This window comes from Manacus vitellinus, unplaced genomic scaffold (genome assembly GCF_001715985.3).
Source record: "Manacus vitellinus isolate BGI_N305 unplaced genomic scaffold, ASM171598v3 scaffold_34_pilon, whole genome shotgun sequence".
Classification (NCBI taxonomy): domain Eukaryota; kingdom Metazoa; phylum Chordata; class Aves; order Passeriformes; family Pipridae; genus Manacus; species Manacus vitellinus.
This window is the reverse complement of record NW_021940488.1, coordinates 6,448,382-6,468,817: the sequence shown is the minus strand read 5'-3', so window position 1 is coordinate 6,468,817 and position 20,436 is coordinate 6,448,382. Positions and strand designations below refer to the sequence as shown.

At 35.4% G+C, this 20,436-nt stretch overlaps 1 long non-coding RNA gene across 1 annotated transcript in view; it reads left to right on the top strand.

The window, feature by feature from the left end:
* Positions 1 to 9,719, top strand: part of LOC108640461 — a 116,817-nt gene extending 107,098 nt beyond the window's left edge. The window contains exon 5 of the long non-coding RNA XR_001921195.1: positions 9,689 to 9,719. This is a non-coding gene — a long non-coding RNA (uncharacterized LOC108640461). The remainder of the gene's footprint in view (positions 1 to 9,688) is intronic.
* The last annotated feature ends 10,717 nt before the right edge of the window (positions 9,720 to 20,436 follow it).

Sequence of the window (20,436 nt, the reverse complement as noted above, 5' to 3'; positions counted from 1 at the left end):
GATGTTAAAGGTTTTAGAAAGATTGAAAATAATCTTATGGAAGGGACTTCTGTGAGACAAAATCTTAAATTTTTGTTTTAGTGATACACAGCTTGAGTCGATGGCCAGATGTTCATAGAGAGATAACTGAAGAGTAACATGAGTTTAATTTGGATGAAAGGAATGCTACTTCTAAAAGATTAAATAGAGTGGGGGATGGCATGAGTGTGTGAATTGTGCTGGCTGTCTCCATTTATACTTTACAGAAGTGAAGTGAAGTGTTGTGTACGTTTGCTATTTCACTGATGTGGGTGACATCTGGTTCAGTTTTGATTGACCTGCTTGGAAGCCAGGTGGAGTTCAAGACACCTCTAATAAAAATGGATTCATCAATACTTGTGTAAGCTAAGTATTTACACTGACTAAAAAATGTTTATTCCTTAATGTTAGGAAGACTAGACAAGACCATGGTAGGAAAATTGTCTCCCTAAAGAGCGGATGCAATTACAAAATGAATTCTGAATAACGGTTAATGAGCGAACACACAAGATCATTTGTTTTTAAACCTTTTGTATTCACTTTGCAATCATCTTCATTCAGAGCTGTTGGGGAATGGCATAGATAGTGAGTCGTGGGTCAAGACTTGGTGGCAGTTGGAAGGAAAAACAAAGCAGGTAAGTAGCAATCTGATTTACAAGTAATTTTGTGTTTTCATTTAGATTAGGGAGTCCTGGTCAGAATGGGAAAAATGCCTGGTACTGACATTTTTTTCTTCCTTTCAAATGAAGTACAGAAGATTGCTGGATTTTTTTTCCAGACATTGTTAGTGTAAATGTTAGAGAAGAGTTGCTTGTCTATTTTCAGCAAAGCTAATTTTCCAGATCTGAGCTCTCTTGGCTTCAACTATTGGAATTGCATACCAGATAACCACAAAAAGCACAAGAATTCAGTGTTTTATAAGAAATCAGTTCGTATTCATTTAACTGCATTTGGTTTCATTTAACTGTATTTGAAAACTTTGAAGCTGAGGCTAATAGACTAGTACCAGACTTTGAATCTTGTTCATCTACATTAAACATATATAAACTATATATAAACAAATGGGTTCACTTTTCTCCTTTTTTATTTTTTTTTCTTCTCCCTTTCCCCTCTCTCCCCTCTACTCAGTATGGCAAAATATCCGGTACTGGCAAGAATGGGAAGATTACTTCCTTGTTGTTGCTTTGCTATCCAAATTCATTCTCAACATCTAACTAAGTATGATATTCCACTGTAGCAAAGCAAATAGCAGGCTCATCTGCTTCATTGATGCTTTTGTGTTCCTTACATTTAAGCAGATTTTCAGTATAGTTCCTTAAAAATAACTGGATTTAATTTCAGCTTATATCCTTGTGTGACTATTCAGAAGGTAATTGAAGGTAGCTAAGGCTATGAACTGCTTTTATAGCCTCCATTTCATTTACAGAGGTTTGTTTAAAGCAGTGGGCAGTACCAGTACTCAGTAATTACAGGGAGGTTGGCTCGCTGAGGGAAGTAATATAAAGACCATGCTGAAGAGGCAGTACAAACTGTGAAAAGTCGATGTAAGATGACAGTTGTACGTAAAACTTTGAGTTTGTTGTGTCACTGTGCTGTGCTGTGATATAAAATTTAGTGGGGTCACTTGCATCCTAGAAACCAGTCTTGGCATTAGTTTCTGCAGGACTCAGCCAGCTGCAGCCACCTCCAGCAAGAAAGAGGAAAAGGCTCTTGGCTGTTCTGCATGTGGGCATTAAGGACATAAGTGCAGAGACTGACTGACTGAGTGGCAGATGTATTCTGGATCACTGAATTTTATGAATATTACATTGTTCCAGTTTTAGTTGTCATCTGTTCCCCATCCTTTGTCTCCTCAATGTTTTCATAGATGACAAACATTGTCCAGAGGGACTTTGGAAACGTATCTCATCGTTGAACTTTTTGTTGAGTACAAGATGGTAATCTGAAGCTGAGTGTGTTAAAGGTTTCAGGATACAGTGTTTAAAAGGGGTAGGTAGGAAGAATGATGAAGAGGCAGAACTAAAACAGAAAATAGGACATTTCACTCAAACACAGTGAAAACTTGAAACAGCAATAATGACAATCGTGAAAAACTGATGTTTAGAAATTAACAATCTCAGCCTGGATAACTGCATAAAATGGGGAACAAAGAGTATTTTTCTTTTCTTAGGGAAAAAGGTAGACCTGGGGCAGAAATTCATCACCTGAGGGAAATAAGTGAAAGGGAACATCAGCAACTGATAAAATGTTTTTAAAAGGCCTATCTGAGCACCCTGGAAGTTTGCCGTGTGCCTGATCTTCTAGACTTTTAGTGCAGGCTAGGTGTTGCTTATTTTGCATTAATTAAGCTATTTGTGAATTTTTTCCACCTCCGTTTATATTAACTTATAGGATAGGATTATTAGACCCATTTTATTGACCCACAGAAAAGCCAGAGAAAGAAAGAGTCCAAGGCTAAGATCTTCACAAGTGCCAACTTCCACAAGGGAAGTTTTGGGGACCTTCCTGGTTTTGTGTATCTGTGACCCAGGACTTAGCTCATAGCTGATAAACTGGTCTGGGCTGAAATGAGGGATTCAATCTAGATCTGCCATCTCAAATCTGGTACCATAACCACTAAGACCTCTTTTTGAGTTTTTGTTGTGTTGATCATAAATTCTTTCAAAAAGAATTAATTTCAAAGTGTTAAAATTGGTGTACCATAATTGATTTGTAGCCATTTGATTTGGAATTTGTTTTCCAGATGGATTGCACTAGCATGTAGAAATTTTTGCCTAAAGATTTAATTCAAGATTATGTCCAGACACGATTAGAGAAAAAATTCCAAATGGAGATAATCAGTTTTCCAAAACAGATTCTGATTTTTTCATCTTCCTTACAGTTTCTTTCTCAAATCAATTATTATTTTCTTACAAGACAGTCTAATATTATTCGTGATGAAACAGGTGGAACTACCTGACTTTTCAATAAAAAATTGTACAATGTAAACAGCATATTTTATTGTTTTAGGGAATAAGGAGCAACTTTGTCACAACTTTATTGTTTGTACAAAGCACATTGTTAAACTGTGAATATCTGAACACCTGAATCCACTTTAAATTCAAATTGACCTCTTTACAACAATGATGCCTTAATATTTTAAGTTTCCTAAGGCAATTTTTCCTGGAGTGTGATCATTATAGATAATAATGATAATTACAAAATTTGTTACATTTGAAACACTAGATCGTTGTATGAAACGGTTATTAAAATATCTTCTGTAATATGTGTGAGTTGTAAGGATGAGTGGCATAACACTCCTAATAGCTATTTAGTTGCATTTCCTAAGAGGAGGTGTAACCATCTGAAAAGGAATGGTAGAAGAATAGTTTCCTTTGTTCATAAAGTTTGTTTCCTAGAGCAACGCAGCGGAATTACTACAGTTGTGCCGATGCTGTACTACCTTGCAATTAGTCTGTCTTTAATGAGGAGAGAAGGAAGGATCAAGGCAGTGTGATGAGACTTACTGTTGCAGCAGACACTATTAACTTCTGAGACCTTTATCTAACACTGTTGTCTTCATTCTCCACCCCAAAGCCCGCACAGCCATCTCTGGTATACAGTGTTCCAAGCAAGTATCTGCACTGCAAGTCTTCATCCAAACATTGTAGTGCAGAGCCAACACCGGGTGTGATTAAATCAAATGCATGCTTTTAGTTAATATGTACGTTTCTGAAACCATGCAGCACAGACTGTGGTGAGTGCACATCCTTCACTGAGGAGCATCTAAACAGAATAACACATTCTATAATGTCTGTATGTCTGCACTGGGCAGAAGATAGAGTTTTGATTTCTGATGTGTTCATTTGACTTTTCTAACGAAAGAAAACGTCTTCTCAGGGCAAATATGTCACTGCTTGCCTTTTGAAAATACTCATGGAAGGCATGAAAGGGTACAGAGACTGGTTTTTTTTCCCCAGCACAAACAAATTTCTTGTTACATAACTTCTTTGGCTTCAAGGATCAAGCAAGCTGTTTGGTTCTATACTGGGATTTTGAACTTGCCAACTCTGACAGCTTCACACAATCATGTAACCATTGTTTGGTGGTATTACAGCAAACCTCTCTGCTTAGTTTGCTTTAACCTTGTCCTCTAGGTGAGATTCAAAGAATCTCTTCAGAGGTGTATCTGTCAGCAATTAATGTGAAAGTCAGATCGTCTGTGCTCCAATAGATCTAGTTAAATATGGCTTTCTGTTACAAGTGAGAAGTAGGTAAGATTTTGAGATTGTGAATAAAGCAAACAAAAGGAAAAGAGAATTTCAGGCTCTTCTGTGTAGACATTTGTGAGGTTTTGTGTTTATATGTTATTATAACATATAAAAATACCACTGAAAACTACATAAAATTTAAATTTATTTGCAAGTGAATTCAGAGATTTTTCTGGTGATTTCTCTGAATATTTTGTATTCTGAAGAATGCAGGTACCATCCTTTCATAATCGGGCCTTGATAAAAATACTTACATGTGCTGTTGGGTGGGTGAAGGAGGGACTTTTTACATTTTACTAAATTTCCTTTTTCACTTTTATCTTTAAAAGGTGCTGTAAACAGGGTTTTGTTTACAGTTGTGTTATATACAATCATAAAAATATTCTAGGCACCTTGCTAGATTTCAAATAAATATTTCCTTATTTAAATGTTTTTTGAAACATCCTGAAGTGTGATTTACTTTCAACTGTTTCAAAAGAAATGAGAATGCTAATCATAAATCTTGACAGTACTGTTTTAACTTTTCTCATTTTGTAATGAACATATTTAAACTCTTCTCTATAATTCTGCTTCTTCCAGATCACTTTATTAAACTTTGGTCAGTATCCTCATCAGCACAGTTTTATATCTTAGGAGACCAAGCCCTTGGATTTACTTTACTATAAACACAGGGAAAAGTCCTCATCAGCCAAAAGTTGTTTTTTGATTGGTTTGTTACTTTTTACTTCTTTTTTTTTTTTCAATTTTAAACTGACCAGGCTTTTCCCACATGGGTGTGCCTCTAAATCCCTTCCAAATTAAACATAGAGATATAAACCTGGTATGCAAACAATAGCGATAGATGTGCATGTTATTTATCCCTTCTTGATTTTTACTCATGAGCATCCTTAAGTGTGGTCTTCCAATATTCTAGGAGTGAGAAATACACTTAGATGCACAGCCTACTTTCTCAAGTGATCTGTATTGATTACAGTTTTAACTGTAATCATTTAACAGTAGAAAACTGGGTCCTAATCTTCCTTGAAGATGTCATCTTTGGAGGGAACTTGATTAGAAACATATTTTATCTCATCAGTTTGTTGCCCCAGTTATGAGGAAAATGTAAATTGTAATTCAATCAGCTTTTTGACCTTTTGATCTCTAAACAAATGTAGTTGTACAGCTTTTCCCCGTGCTCCAAACCAGTCCTTTAAAACCTGTTCTACACCCATACAGAGACTATGCTGCTATCCTATAATTATGTTATTAAATAAAAATAATTTTCTCATAGTAATGATAGGAATGAAAATAAGACCTATTCCAAACCCTATAGAGCTGTACACAGCTTCTTATGTACAAAACTCATCCATGAAATTCTTAATTAATTTTAGGAGTATTAGTTTAATCTAACTGTGAGTTCTCATTGCAGCTAACATCAAAGGTATGAAATAAGTAGTAGTATTTCTACTATGTGTATATATATATGTGTGTATTTGTAGGCATATCTACATGGCAACTGAAAGTTTCCAAGGCTTGAATTACTCTTCTGGGGGCTTTTTCCTCCTCAAATGTGGTATGATCAGATCCTGTAATATTGAAGAGCAGCAGTGAAAAACAGAAACCTTAGAAAATGTTGATAAACATGCAATGGAACAGGCAAGATTTGCTTCCTTACTATGACCACAATGATTTCCCAGATTGGTATATAAGTGGAGTTTTGGAGGACTGTTGGATGGTTGCCACTAGTTAAGAATAAAATCACTCAAGAAGTGGAATAACCACAAATATTATTCTAAACCCTTCAAATTATATAGCCACGGTATGCTGGAAGGAGGAGGTGACTGTGCATTATATTATTGCAACTTTTTAACAGAAATTGCCCAGAGCTGACAAACCAGATTGGTGTTTTTTAATGAAAGCGAATACAGTTAATGTGTGTATGCTTTCATTGACAAGGTTCTGCACTTAGGAGTACAGCACAGATGGTCTAAGCAATGAATACTTATGTCTGACTGTAATTGATCCTATCAACAATGACATACCTTTAACTGGGTTGTATCACTTTACGTCACATATGGTTAATTAACTAAGAAGGGCCCAAATACACCAAGGAGATTTTTGTGTTTATACTTAGGAAAACAGTCTAGACAGGTGTTAATGTAAATGAAGTTAGTACTTGTCAAAGGTGAAATTCTCCATATGTAGCCCTGCTTCAGTCTCCAAATAAATATAATTTGGCTATGTCTACATTAGCAAGTAGTGAGGAGCAATAGGACCTGATCTGCAGAGTGAAACAGTTGGTGCTGAGGATCCCAGTTCCCCACTGCAGGGATCAGAGGGAGCAGGGGGGTTGCCCCAGGCTGGCTCTCTTCTCGTCCCACTGACTAAACGCCCAAAAGTACAGGACACAACTAGGTGCAGTCTTGGAAGGCATAATTTGGTTTAGGTTCATTCCCTATATTTAGTACTTTGCTGTGTATTTTTGGCAGCTACATTTTTTTATCTGTAAAACAAAACTTGCCCTTAATTTCCAACATCATTCAGCCTCAATAACAAGAGGTTTGCTTCCTTAGATAACCCCTCCATGCTTCCTGATTGGTCATCACAGATATTAATTGTCTTTCAATGTATATGACATGTATATGACATATGTCACTATGTATGTAGATGTCTACCCTATTCATGGTGTGATATCATGCAGCAGAGTTTGTCTTAAATTATTTTCTTGCATGTGCATGTGTTTGGATTGGCCCTTAGTTGGATAGTCTGTCTCTTGTAAAAATACTGTTAGAAAAATTATGTGTCCTAAATTCTTTCTTTTTATGGACTGTACTTTCCACTGCAAAGCACACCTTCCCTTTGCTTTCTCCAGCGTGGAAAATGGTATGACAAAATAGAACTTGATGTGGTTCCAATTTTGGTCCTGAAGGTCTAATCTCGGTATTTTACCTCATTTTTGCTCTACTTCTGAAACTTCCTGCAATAGTTTTACCTTGAAGTCACTGAATGTATAATTCTAATTATACATCAGAGTCCAGTGGCCACCAGTCAGTGTCCCAGAAGAAAATCTCAACTGTTTTCTGAGATGCACCTGCAATAAATGCTTTTGGGTTTTAAATGACTGGTAAACATATTCTTCTTGGTTGATTGTTCTTCCAAAACAAGTATTCTTATAAAGATTCTTTTCATTGTAAAAAAAGGAAAAGTACTCAGGCCCTTTAAGACCTTACGTGTAACTGTTCTCGAAAGAAGAATGTTTCACACCATGCAACCCTTTTGATAGCAAGGTGGGCTTTTGTTTTACTTTTTTTCTCCTGGACATACTTTTTTTTTTTTTTCCCTCAAGTACGTTCCTCTTCCCTTCAGAGCAAAATCTTGTTTCTGTCTCTCTTTATCCTTAGCCCAATTGTATGTTCTAAAGGATATCTCTGTTTTGCTTCACGTGATTTTTATCAGCTTCTCTCACTTGCAAGCACTGTAGCTCCTCGAAAGCCTTAATTTGTCACTCCTGAAACACAGACTTTGGGGATGTCATACCTAAACTTTCCCATCTATCCCAGGTGGCTGTGTAATTTTCAAGTTTTGATTAGCATCATCAGTTTTGGAAGCAGAAATGTTGATGTCATTCTTAAGTTAACATCATCTTAGCTGTGATAACCATTAGCCTGCTGCCAACATTTGACAGATGCAATATTTCTTTCAATGTTATCAACTTTATAAACTGATATGAAAAAGTAGTGCTAAAAGTTGTTTTACTAATACCTTCCATTTATAAATAAACAGTCTGCTTATTTATAAAGTGAAAACATTCATGGTTAGGACTGCATTCAGTTTTTAAATATATAGTATCGAAAGCATTATGAGTTGACACACAAGACTATTGTGTAACGTGGGATCAAATAGTAACTGAATAAAAAGCCCAAACTCCTTCCATGCTTTAAGAAACTGATATTAAATAATTATGATAATTAGTCTTGTCATGGAAGGCTTTTTTTTCCAAAAGAATTTATTTTGGAAAATAATTTTTTATACTGAAAATAGTTGGTTGTGTATTTCTCTTTAACTTAACGACTAGTTTTTAAATCACAGAACATTGTCACAGAATTTTGAAATGAAAGAAGGAATCTCTAATAAGTGAATAGGCTCCTAAAGGCACATTTTGACTCCTGTTTACTGTGGATGGTTTTAGATTTAGCTTTTTGTTTCCATTTGTGTTTTTATGCTTAAAATTGATGCAAAAGCTCTATTTTCCTATTTCTCTGTAAAAATAGCTGACATTTTTTCAAATCTTGTTGTAGTGTTGCTTGTACATAGTAAAATAACAGCAAGCATGGCATCCTAAAAAAATGATTTGAAGTAAATATAACAGCAGCATTAATTCCAGGTTTAATGGGATGTTTTAAGGTACATCCTGGAAAAGAGAAGGCTTTGGGGTGACCTAATTGTGGCCTTCCAGTACCTGAAGAGAGCTGACAAGAAAGATGGAGAAAGACTATTTACAAGGGCTTGGGGTGACAGGACAAGGGGAAATGGCTTCAAACTGCCAGTGGGTAGGTTTAAATTTGATATTAGGAAAGAATTCTTTACTGAGACGGTGGTGCCCCATCCCTGGAAGTGTTCAAGGCCACGTTGGACAGAGCTTTGAGTAACCTGGTCTAGTGCAAGGTGTCCCTGCCCATGGCAGGGGGTTGGACCTGGATGATCTTTAAGGTTCCTTTGAACCCAAACTATTCTATGAGTCTGTGGTATCGCTCAGATATTTTTCAGATAGCTTCTAATCAGTTCGTAATTGGACTGCTCACATACTGTAAAGTGTGCACTAAAGTATCTTGATAAATCAGAGTTTAAATTAAAAGGTTTGAGAAGTCTCAGTAATTCCTGAGCTTTTAGTATTTGAAAACAACAACAACAAAAATTCCTATATTCTAGAAAACACTTCATGTTTTGTTACTCTAGGGCCAATAATTCTGTGCTTTGTTCCCATTGAAGCAGTGCATCTCTACTGTAAGTTTCCAAATAACTTAAGCAATGATATCACCCAGTACCCTCAGTACAGTATAGCATTGTTTTGGAAGGGAAGGGTTATCAATACTTCTAAGAGGCTGATGGGGAGGCGGGAAAAGAAAATTATTCTGGTAGAACTTTTCTTTCTTCTCTGGGAAGTACTTTTTTTCCCCCTCCTTAAAGATGATCACTTAATTGAAAAATTCTTGTGTGTTATGATCTTTGATACAGGAAGTTAGTCTGTAGATAGAGCAACAGAGACATGTAGAACAAGTTTCACATTTATATTAGATTGCTTTTCTCAAAATATTTTGTTTTTCATGAGTAGCAAATTTACTCTCCATGCGTATTTTATCAGATAGCACAAAGAAACTAAGAGAATGTTATCAAATTTGAAAACAAATGTTATCAACCATGCTGCAAAATTGTCTTTACAGTGCCTATGAAGATAAAACTCACTGCAAAAGGACAGTCAGGAACAAGAACAGCAGCTTCCAAGTTGAAAGATAAGTCTGTGTAGGTCATTAACAAGTAGAAGAAAAACAACAAGCATGTTTGTCTATTAAGCATTTATTATGATTTATTTGATGCAATTTGATACTTGTGTTACTTGGGCTCAAGTTAGAAAGAACGGAAATCTGGGAATTACATCAGTTTTTAAGAGAAAAAAAAGATAGGATCAAGCTGTCTGGCTAATCTCAAATACTATTCCATATATCTGTTAAAGATGTGGTTGATCTGAAATTTAAAAAATCATGAATTTTGCTTTGCCATATTTACTGTTTTTCCTTTTCTGTTCTGGTAAAAATAGAAATATTTTCCCAGTATTGTAGGTGTGTGTTAATAAGTAGAATATCTACCAGTGAAACAGGAGAAAGTTTTAGATATTCTCATGAAGTTGCATGTGCAGGTTGCTTTTATAAATTTTTGTATAAAAAGTTCACCCACCTAATTATTAAGGGATTCACACTTTCTGAAGTGAGAAGATTCTTTAAAGAATCAGTAGACAAAAGAAATGAGTAAATAGAAACAACAGTAAGAAATGACATTTATATAATGCCCATCTCTAGGGCATTTAACATTTGTAGTTGTTGCTCATCAATGCTGTCTAGAAAAGAAACAGATTGCATGTGGAAATCTAAACAATTTGGTTAAGTATGAAATATTAACTGCTTAACGGGCCAAGAGAAGGGCAATATAAAGCTTCAAAGCTAAAATAACATGTAAGCATCTTATCCATATTCCACAAAAGATATTTTAAGGTCATTTTAATGTCAATTTAAATAAAAAAACTTACAACACAACCCAAACCCAAAGTCTGCAAACACAAATAATGCTGATTAATAGTTATTGGTTAAAACAAGATTTTCTCAGACCTTGAACATGAAATTTTATAATATATGCATACATCATAGCACCTCTATTGCCCTACCAGTGCATTCCCTTCTCTGCATAATTGCCTTCCATTAATAAGAATGCTACTCCTGTGCAGCAAGAACCTACAACCTTTTCTTTGAAATACTTATAAGCTCACCTATTTCACAGTCGCCACCAAAATGCATGATCTTATTGCAAAAATTGAACTACCATTTACTGCAGTGTTTGGCAATTCTTTGTGCTATTAATTCTGAAGTGGCCAGTTTGAAAACTTTGTGATTCACAAAGAATAAAGTTAAATTGCACAAGAAAACTGAAGAACCAACCAAACAAACCTTTTCTGTTTCTCAGTTTCATCACTAACATTTGAAATTACTTGGGGTTTTATAGGTCTTGATGATATTCTGTGACCTGGGGATTACAATCAGTTCTTGAGCCTATTTGATTATGGTCTACAGCAGTAGTCTTCCAGGTTCTCAATTTCCAGGACAATTTCTGTGTGTTTGCCACCATGCTGTTTATAAGACTTAGTCAGGAATCAATCAGTCCTGGCAGTGTCGTTTATATATTTTCCAAACAGTGAAATAACAAAGTTTGGCCTATAGCAATGATGAAGGAGTCCTGTAAAAATTAATACCGAGGTGGATGCTCCTTAATAAATAAACAAACCCCTCCTCTGACAGCTGCCTCCTAGTTTGAGAAACAGTTTGAGAAGGAGTTGGTTTGTGGACTCTAACATGGAAAAGGTAGTATATAAATCATATACAGTTGACTAAGTAACTAAGATTGCAGCCTAAGGACTTTTTTTTTTTTTTTGGTATGAGGAGAAGTAATATCTGCTATTATGCTAGTATTTCAGTCATGTGTGATTCATATTGTGCTAGTATTTCAGTCATATGTGATCCATATTCTCTAGGTTTACCTGAAATAATATTTTTCAGACTACCAGAGTCTTCTGTCCTTTTTCAATATCAAAATGAAGACTAATATTATGCAGTACTCAGTTCAGGAAGGAGCATAGTAATGCTACACTTGGAAATTGAATTTACAGTTGTTACTTTTTTGTTCTGTTTCCTCTCTATTCACACCCCCCCCCCAGGTCCCAGTTATAGTAAACTATTTATTGTTAGGTATAAAATAAAAAAGTGTTTATGGCTTAAATATAAATTTAAGTGACCTAAATCTTCAATAAGAGTTTAGAAATTCACACTCAAATACATTAAGGTTTACATAAAACCTGAAAAATATCTTTTCAAGATACTGTTGGAGGAACGTTCCCAGAACTGTTTCATATTGTTATCTTGTTATCATTGTATTGTTGAATTGTGTTTGATAAAACTGAGAGCTTTTTTTTTTTTTTATGTTTGTTCTTCCCCTGCAGAGCAGTTTTGGTGGAGGAAGGGCAGGAAATATTTTTGGTTTTTTTTTTTTATTTCTTCTTTTTAAAGTTTTCTGGAAATTCCTGACATCTAATTTTAAAGCTCAAGTGCAATTGAACCATTGAGACTGCTCCATATGAATTTTGTGACTCGCAGAAGTAATGAGAAATGTGACATTAGTTTTAGATCTAAAACACTGCTTCTGTTTGTGATTCTACACTTAGTGGCCTTTCTCTTTCAGCTTCTATTGTAAATCATATTTGTAGAGGTTTAAGAACTTGACTCAAAAAGATTTGCTTTGGGTAAAAAACTAACAGTAAAGCTGTAGTGCTTGGAATGAAGTTATCCAAATTTTGAAACAGAAGACTTTGTGAGTATTAATTCTGTATTAGCTCAGGATGTTATTTAGTGTTTCTGTAACTCAAAACTATATTTATGAACATTGATTTTTTTTGTTTATTTTACCATTTGAAGGATTTCTTCCTGTTTCACTCAGTATGTTGAATCATCATTGGTGGCAATAGAAGTTCCTGTCATAAATTAAGAGAATGACAGAATGTATTTGTAAGGAGTTGCCTAACTCTTAAAAGACTGGAATAACAGAGTTGTCTTTTCTTCCCTGGATACAAATGTTTTCTGGAGAATCGAGGATAGAATATGATACTCACAGAGCTGTCTTTGCAGTTGCATTATTGCAATATGTTAGTGACCAATGCTTTTAATATGCTGAGCAGTCGTTACATGTTGGGGATGATCCATTTTTCAAACCAGTGTGAAAATGGGTTTGATCATATTTGGACGTCTTGGGAGACAAAGTCAGATCCTAACCGATGGTTCACTTAAAGCACAGGGATCCAACCCTTTCCATTGTCCAACTGAAACAGTTTGGGTTTGCTCTTCGGGCTGAAGTGCAAACAGATGAGTAAGTCAAGAGAGGAGGAGAAATTTTTGAACTTGACCTATATCCTTCCATGTGTTACTATCCCTCTTAAGTTTATTTGGCTCAGTTAGTTGACCAAAGAATGTGGATTATCCTGCTGGCAGGAAATGTAAGGCATTTGCACAGTTATATTCTACAGAAATTATTTTGTGCTGGTAACATTACTGTCATATATTTTTATTAAAGGTTATTTATTAAATAAAAAAGTACCCATGAATTCTTTCTTAGTAAATCTTCAAGGAATCCTTTTAGTCTTCTTCTTTCTTTTCTCAAAGAAATTAACCATGCATTGTCATTGGATGGTTATTCATTCATGCTAGAATGGACATCAAATTCATAACAGATATTAAAAATGGTTCACATATTGATTTTAAAACAATAAGCTTTATGGCAACATATCTGAAATTTAAAATTCATTATTTTTATGGGTTTACTTATTGATTTAGTTGCTGACCTTAAAAATAGCATTAAAAAGAGTTCTGTTAGGAAGGTGGCACTCTGCAGTAATCCAGATGTCATTCGAGTTGGCTTTTTGCTGTTACTGAGGGGTTTTCTTTAAAGTTTTAACTTCACAGACTAATCTTTTTATACATGACGCTGCCATCAAGTGGCTATTGAGTAGAACCTCTGTGTTATCCATCTTTAATCTAAATGTTAGTCTTAGTTTTAATGAACAGCTTGGTTTAGAAGGAGGAAGCATCCTATACTTGCCTAACTGACAGAAAACAATAATCAGTTTGTTGGTCTCTGGACCAGATTTGTACAGGTAGATGCTCAAAGATGCTTTGAAAGATGCTTTAAAAGAGTGGGATTTCTGTGACATCAAGTTTTATTGACATTGATTTTTACATCAGCTTCAACAAACATTAGGAACCTCTCTGGTCACCTTGTGGAGTATTCTGAGTGTCCATTTGAATTTTCAGGTACCTTAACAGGCAGGTAGATCTTCTCTTTTAAGGTCTCGTTTTAACTCATTCTATGAGAACTGCAAAATATAGATGTAGTCTGTAGTCTTTTGCAAGGACTTTAATGTGCTGGATCTAAAAGACCAGAACTAAAATGGTTCCTAAACTTCAAGAAATTTTCCCTTTAATCAAGGAGCCGATGAATAAATAAAACCATATCTTTGTGACAGCCCCAAAATAGTTTCTCTTAAAGTAGACAAAACCTTAAGACTTTCATTTTTCAAGGCAGCAACCCAGCACCAAATGACCATTTGCAGTTCATCACAACACAAATATTGGCATTCACCACTACTCTCACTTCACTTCCAGCAGTATGGGGCTGTTAACCAATTCTAGGCAAGTAATGATAAACATCCCCATTCTCCTGAAGATATTTGCCTTCTTTCACCCTCTAGAAATAATAATAGAAAATCATGTGCACATTTGCATTTGTATTTACTGTGTTCGAATTAAAGCTGCAAACAGCTCTGATTCACTAATAACTGATGAAAGTGTCTCATTATTGAGCTACAAAACCTTCAACAAATTAATGGAAATTGCAAATCACCTTGAAAATTGCAGGCTCTTTAGTCCTATATTGAGTGCTGAGAAAACTGCATAAATAGCCTTGTTGCTTAACTCTTTCTTTTGAAAAAACAGCTTTCTTATTACATTTTTTAAAAAACATGACCTAGTAATTAAGGCATGGCTAAACAACATCTTTTTTTTTTGCTGTGTTTTGTTTTCTGCACATGGACATTTAACATATATTGCTGTGTGTGGTTCATTCCCTTTTATAGAACATTTAGAATCATGGAGTCTCTGTCTCTGATGCTAAGCAAATATTTTGGGCAATTTTCTCTCATGCCCCAAATTAAAGTACGAGATTTGGCATGCTCTGGTTCTTTTCTGTAGATAATGAATTTTTAAATATATACACCAGTGATGTTTTCCTCCAAAATTACAGCTTAATTAGAAGAGAATATTTCATGGAAAGGAAAAAATCCACACTATGTATTTGTTTGTTCACTCTTTGTTGGATTTTTACTCTTTTTGCATAACTCTGAATGCAGAACTAGTGCACGTCACTTGCCAAGAGGAAATAAGTATGGGAGCTGATCTCTAGCTGGTGTAAAATTTCATAGCCTCATAGTCATAGAATGCATTTCTCTAAAAGACTGAATGATTTCTACAAGGAGCTAGATTTTCTTATATCCCACAGTTCCATGTTACAGCTGCATCCCTGAAATAAACCTGGTTGATTTAAAGGAACACATTTCAATTTAATATAGATTCAAAATTTAAAAAAAAAATCAACAGTTTGTAATTTTACCCATTTTTGCTAATATTTGAGTCATCATTAGGCTTGTGATAAGTAATTTATCAACACTTTCTGCATTCAGTAGAGATTTTTAAAAGGTTATAAGGCACAGCAGACAATCTTTTTATAGAGAGAGCTTCATATAGCATTTATTATAGTGTAGTGTAACTGTGGACGATTAGAATGTGCACTTAAAGACATTTTTCTGCTATATTTGAAGTCACTTTGCTTACAGCAGTGCTGAAAGCATTTGTGTGCTGAAACTCCCTCTAGGTATTGCTAAGAGAAATTCCAAAATTCAACAAAATCTGTGAAACTCCAGTGACACAACTGCTGCTATTTAGTTGGCAGGTGCCTTTTATTAGGAAACCTTTTCTATGAGTTTCCAAATTGATTCATTTCTAGGACTGAATAACCTGTGAGATGTCCATCATTAATTCTGTCCAACAATGGAACTTGAAGTAGCGAAGAATTGAAGTTTCTGGTTTTCCTGCCTCATTGTTGCAGGCTTGATGAGTGAGGGGAAAAAAGGTCCCTGTCATTTTCTCTTCCTCTTTTTATTCCTTCTAACCCACCACCTTCTGTTTTTCCTTTTGTACTTTCTTGATATTATTATTAATGTATCCACAATTCTTGCTCATCATTTTCGTCCTATTCCACCACTCCAATTTTGGTCCTTTTACCCCTGAGCACTATGTTTGGTAGCATCTTGCTAGTCTTTTTGATGAAAGATGAAGTATTACTCCATATTAGCTTCTTCACGTCCAAACTAGGGACTCAATTACTCCCAGGCAAAAGCTGTGAAAACAATATTCTTTTGTCTGAAGCCCAGAAAACAGTTTTGCTTTCTTCTGTGCCTATGGCCTCTCTGCTGAGTATGTTCTCCCCACTCCTTAGTCACATGAGCAGTGGATACTTCATGCTTTTAAAACACCATTTAGCTGAAGAAAATGAGACAGATTAATATCCAGCTCTTTGCATGCCCTTGTCACAGTTTTGAAGTAGTTTTTGTTGAATATGCTGAGCATATGTAGAAACTCCATGTACCTGGAGATACCATCATTTTCAGCATCAAATTGGGTGCAGGTGAATTCAAACTGAGGCATCTGCTGTCTGTCTTCTCTTCTTACCTTGTTTCTTAGAGAACATGATGATTGAGAAAGTTTTTGCACGATGGAAGTTTGTGAAACCCGTTCCTCAGATATTTGCTCCTTAAATATTGTGATGTTGGAGGGATTATTACATATCGAGATTCTACATTGTGAATGTACACAGAGTAATAAACAAAAACTATATGTTTGATTGTTCGTGATACGTGATTACTCACGAGACTCAAGTAATAAGCATGTGTTCCCCATCAGGACCTGCATACAGCTCTCTAATACTAATGGAAACTGTATGTATTGAGCAGATGTGACAGACCATACTCACAACTTGAGAAAGGCTCTGCAAGACCTTCTTCATAAGTGAATTCCTGCTTTCTGGGTTTCATGTCGGAATGGTAATTTAACTTCATATAGTGTAAATTTAAACCAACTTGTGATGATGTGACTAACTGCAAATTACTTTTCATGGCTGCTACTTTTTCAGCTGGGATGCAGAAGTTGCCTTAGATTAAACTTGAAACTTCTCCAGTGACAGTAAAGTTCTGTCTAAAATAATTAATAAAATGCAGATGGGAGTGGAATAAAAGCTGGGTTTAGGCATAAGGATGCATTGTATCAAAAAGGTAGAGGTTAATATTTGTATTAATAAGCAAAAGTTATTGAATACAAAGTGCCTAATTTGATCTATGCGAGTTATTGTAGTTTGTGTTTCATTTGACAGTTGGTGGCAGTCATGAAAATTTAGAACAGCAAAATAGTATGACAAAACTTATTAAGTACATTTTCTAACATCGTATTTTATTGCTGTTGTTTTGATGAATGATCAAATACATTGCTTTCCTCTACTTTGTGTTCTTGTAAAATCTACTCTCTTGCACCACAGACTCCTAACCAAAATCATGCAATGCTATGATTTTTTTTTACCTACCATAGTCAAGGGACTGTAGCTGATGGTCTTTTCCCTTGGGCCTTCATAGATATACAAGACAGCAGGTAATAACTAAGCTTCATTATCTGCTGCTTATTTGTTTAGGTAGGTTGATTGGCAAAGAATAAAGGATTCTAGAGGTGTTCCTTTTGTGTCTTGTATTTTTGTGTCTTGTATTTTTGTGTCTTTGGAAAGAGAAAACTCTAAACAACCAGTTTTGCATGAAGAATACAATAGTAGTACTGTACATGTTATTTCAGTTGCCTGTTATGTTTTATCTACAGGCAATTTTTAGATGAATTTATAATATGCAAATAAAGGCTTTAATTTCCAGCCCTCCTGATGTAATATTTTGGAAACATAGCTATTTTGGTGTAGGATGCACAAGAAGACTAGCTATTTTGGTGTGGGATGTCTGAGAAATTCCTCTCCCGTTGCCAGGTTTAATTTTGGTTGTGTCTGAGTGTGCAGCAGTGGAAATGCCTGCTGAGCAGGATTTCAAAATCATCAATGTATGCAAATCCCAACTGCCTCTTTTTTCTTCTCCAGAAGTTTGAATAGAACCCAAGACACAGTTTTTCCTTAACTTCTGGTGTAGCTCATAGTCTCTTCTGCTCAATATTAATAGTCAATACCGTCACGATTCCTAAATTAGATGATTTCTTCTGTAAGTAATTAAGTAAACAGGCTCTCCCCCAGACAATAGCAATGCTTGTGCTGTGTCAGCTGTACTTAAACAGGTGAGACTGAAAAACCAGAAAGTGGTAACTTCTCTCCATTTTGGTTGTGTAGGATCCTTGTTCTCTAAGAGAAATTTTTGTCCGAAAAGTTTATATTAAAAAAGTGAAAATATTTAAAGAGTCAACACAGCTTTGACTTAAAGGCATAGGCATTGGCAGAGTGATTGGTTATTTAAGCTTTGCAGTGAAGCAGGTAGTTTAAAACTCTAGACATTAGTGCTTAGGACTGTCTTTGTGAAGCATGCAGTGAAAAACTGAATCTGATGCCCTGTCTCTCCAATTTACACAAAAATGACACTTCAACCAACCACAAATTTATTCTGGATATTCAATTGAGCCTTGTTTAATATTTATTTCTACTCTAGATGAACATTGCAGGCAATGAAAAATTGAGAAAAATTACAGGCTCAGAAATTGAATTCAGTTTACATTAATTTATGATTAAATGGTTTTTTTGATTGCTGCAAAGGTGGATCTCAAGCTGTTTAGCAAGAATTAATGTATACATTATTAAGTAATAATACATTATTACTTAATTCGAAATAATTAGGAATACGATTTTAGAGAAACTAAGATGTAGGCAACCAAAGGCTTGACTTTGCACATCCTTTCACGTGGCTTTTGAGCCTTGTGCATTTACCTCAGCTGAAATCTGGAACAGAGGAAGTTAAGTTGTATACCCAGGGGTACCTCTTGAGTTAGGAACAGGGTGAGAAATAAACTCCAAGAATCTAGATCTCTAGTCACCTTGAGCTACTGTATCATACTCCTTCCTAGAATTGCTAGCATGTTGGTACTATGCAACACTGTAAATAGGATTTGTTTGCTGTCCATCTCGTTTTTCATGTTGGCTTAATGTTTGGAGGGGTGCATTACCAAATACCTACTTCATTATTTTCTTTTTTCTTGTTTTTTTTTCTTTCTTCATCCTATTTAATCTCTTAGTAGAGAAAATAATAGAAAGTAAATCCATAGAAGATCTTTACCCACAGAGTTAAAACTGGGAAATGTCTCACTTTTTCAGAAGTCAAAACTGCAAAAGAAATTGTGGTGGTGGGAGAAGAGACCTGTCCTTGTCTATGAGCTCAGGGGTTTTATGTGCCAAGGCTGAACTTGACTGACAAAATAGTAGGGCGATATTTGAGGCAAGAACGGCCTTTTTGTTTGGAGACACAATAGGATCCTCTTCCTTCATCCTTGGATTCTCAGCACTACTCAGTATAATAACACGATAATTGGTCCCAAAGATGGAATGAGTAAGATGGTGGTCTTTGGGGGCCCAGTTGTGTTATATCTAATCTAATTATGTTTGATACTGACTTTTTAATACATATGGTAGCTATTTCCTTGGCTTGGAAGTGAGGCTTATATGCAAGCTTGACGTGTGCTTGGTCTCTGTTCTAAAAGCACACCATTTTTTTCTTAGGAGAAACCCCAGCTATATCTGTCTCATGTCATGCCGTATTCTAATTCAAAACTAAAACTGATTTGTTCCAGAAGATGTCTTGAAGCATAAATATGTTGTGGCTTGTGGACATGTGGGAGGTGTGATGGAAAGAGCAAATGTCTATAGATTGTACTTCAAAAAACCACTGCAACTTGCTACAGAAAAGACATAGTAAGTTATTGCTGCCTTGGAGCAACAATCCACAGCAGGCATTCAACCCTTTGCATGGGACAATATAAACATTTTAGTGGATTTATGAGCATAAAGGAGCATCTGGAGATGATGAGATTGTGTAAGACTAATTTTAGAGCCTGAATTAAACTAACTCCATCGCTGCAAAAGTCACTGCCATGTTTTCTGCTCTTGTTTAAAAGATGTCTATGGACTCTGACAATACCAGATTCCCTAATCAAGTGGAACAGAAAGCTCTAGTGCACTACTGTTGGTAGTGGTGTGGTGGGCATTGGCTTACTAAAAGGATTATGAAAATCCATCATGAAAGATAGTTATGCAATCAAATTTCTGAGGTGAGTTTCTTCTCAGCTGTTAGCATCTGTGTTCTATTTTGCCATGAATAGGTGACTGTCTCTTGAAATTATTTGTGTTTCTCACTTTTTAATAGAAAGCATAGCATTTATTCCTGACTGGGGGGAAGTGTGTTGGTTTATTGGGAGCTTTTTGCTTTTTCATGGTTTTTTGGTTGGTTGGTTGTTGGTTTTGGTTTTTTGTTGTTTTGTTTTGTTGGGTTTTTTCCCCTTGTATTTTACCATTGTCTTTAAGCTTAAAATAAGCATTTTATAAATGAAACATTGATAAAATCAGTGGAGTGTGATGTACTAATGGAGTGGGTAGGGAAATAAAGTTATTTAAAGTCAGTTTTGGTTTGGGAATTTTAGCTTGCTCCCCTGAAGTATCTGCAATACTGAAATGTAAGTTCTTTCTTGTGTTTAATTTACTTTTTTTTTTTCCTTTTTCCCCTGGTGATTCTTATCAGTGAAAGGCT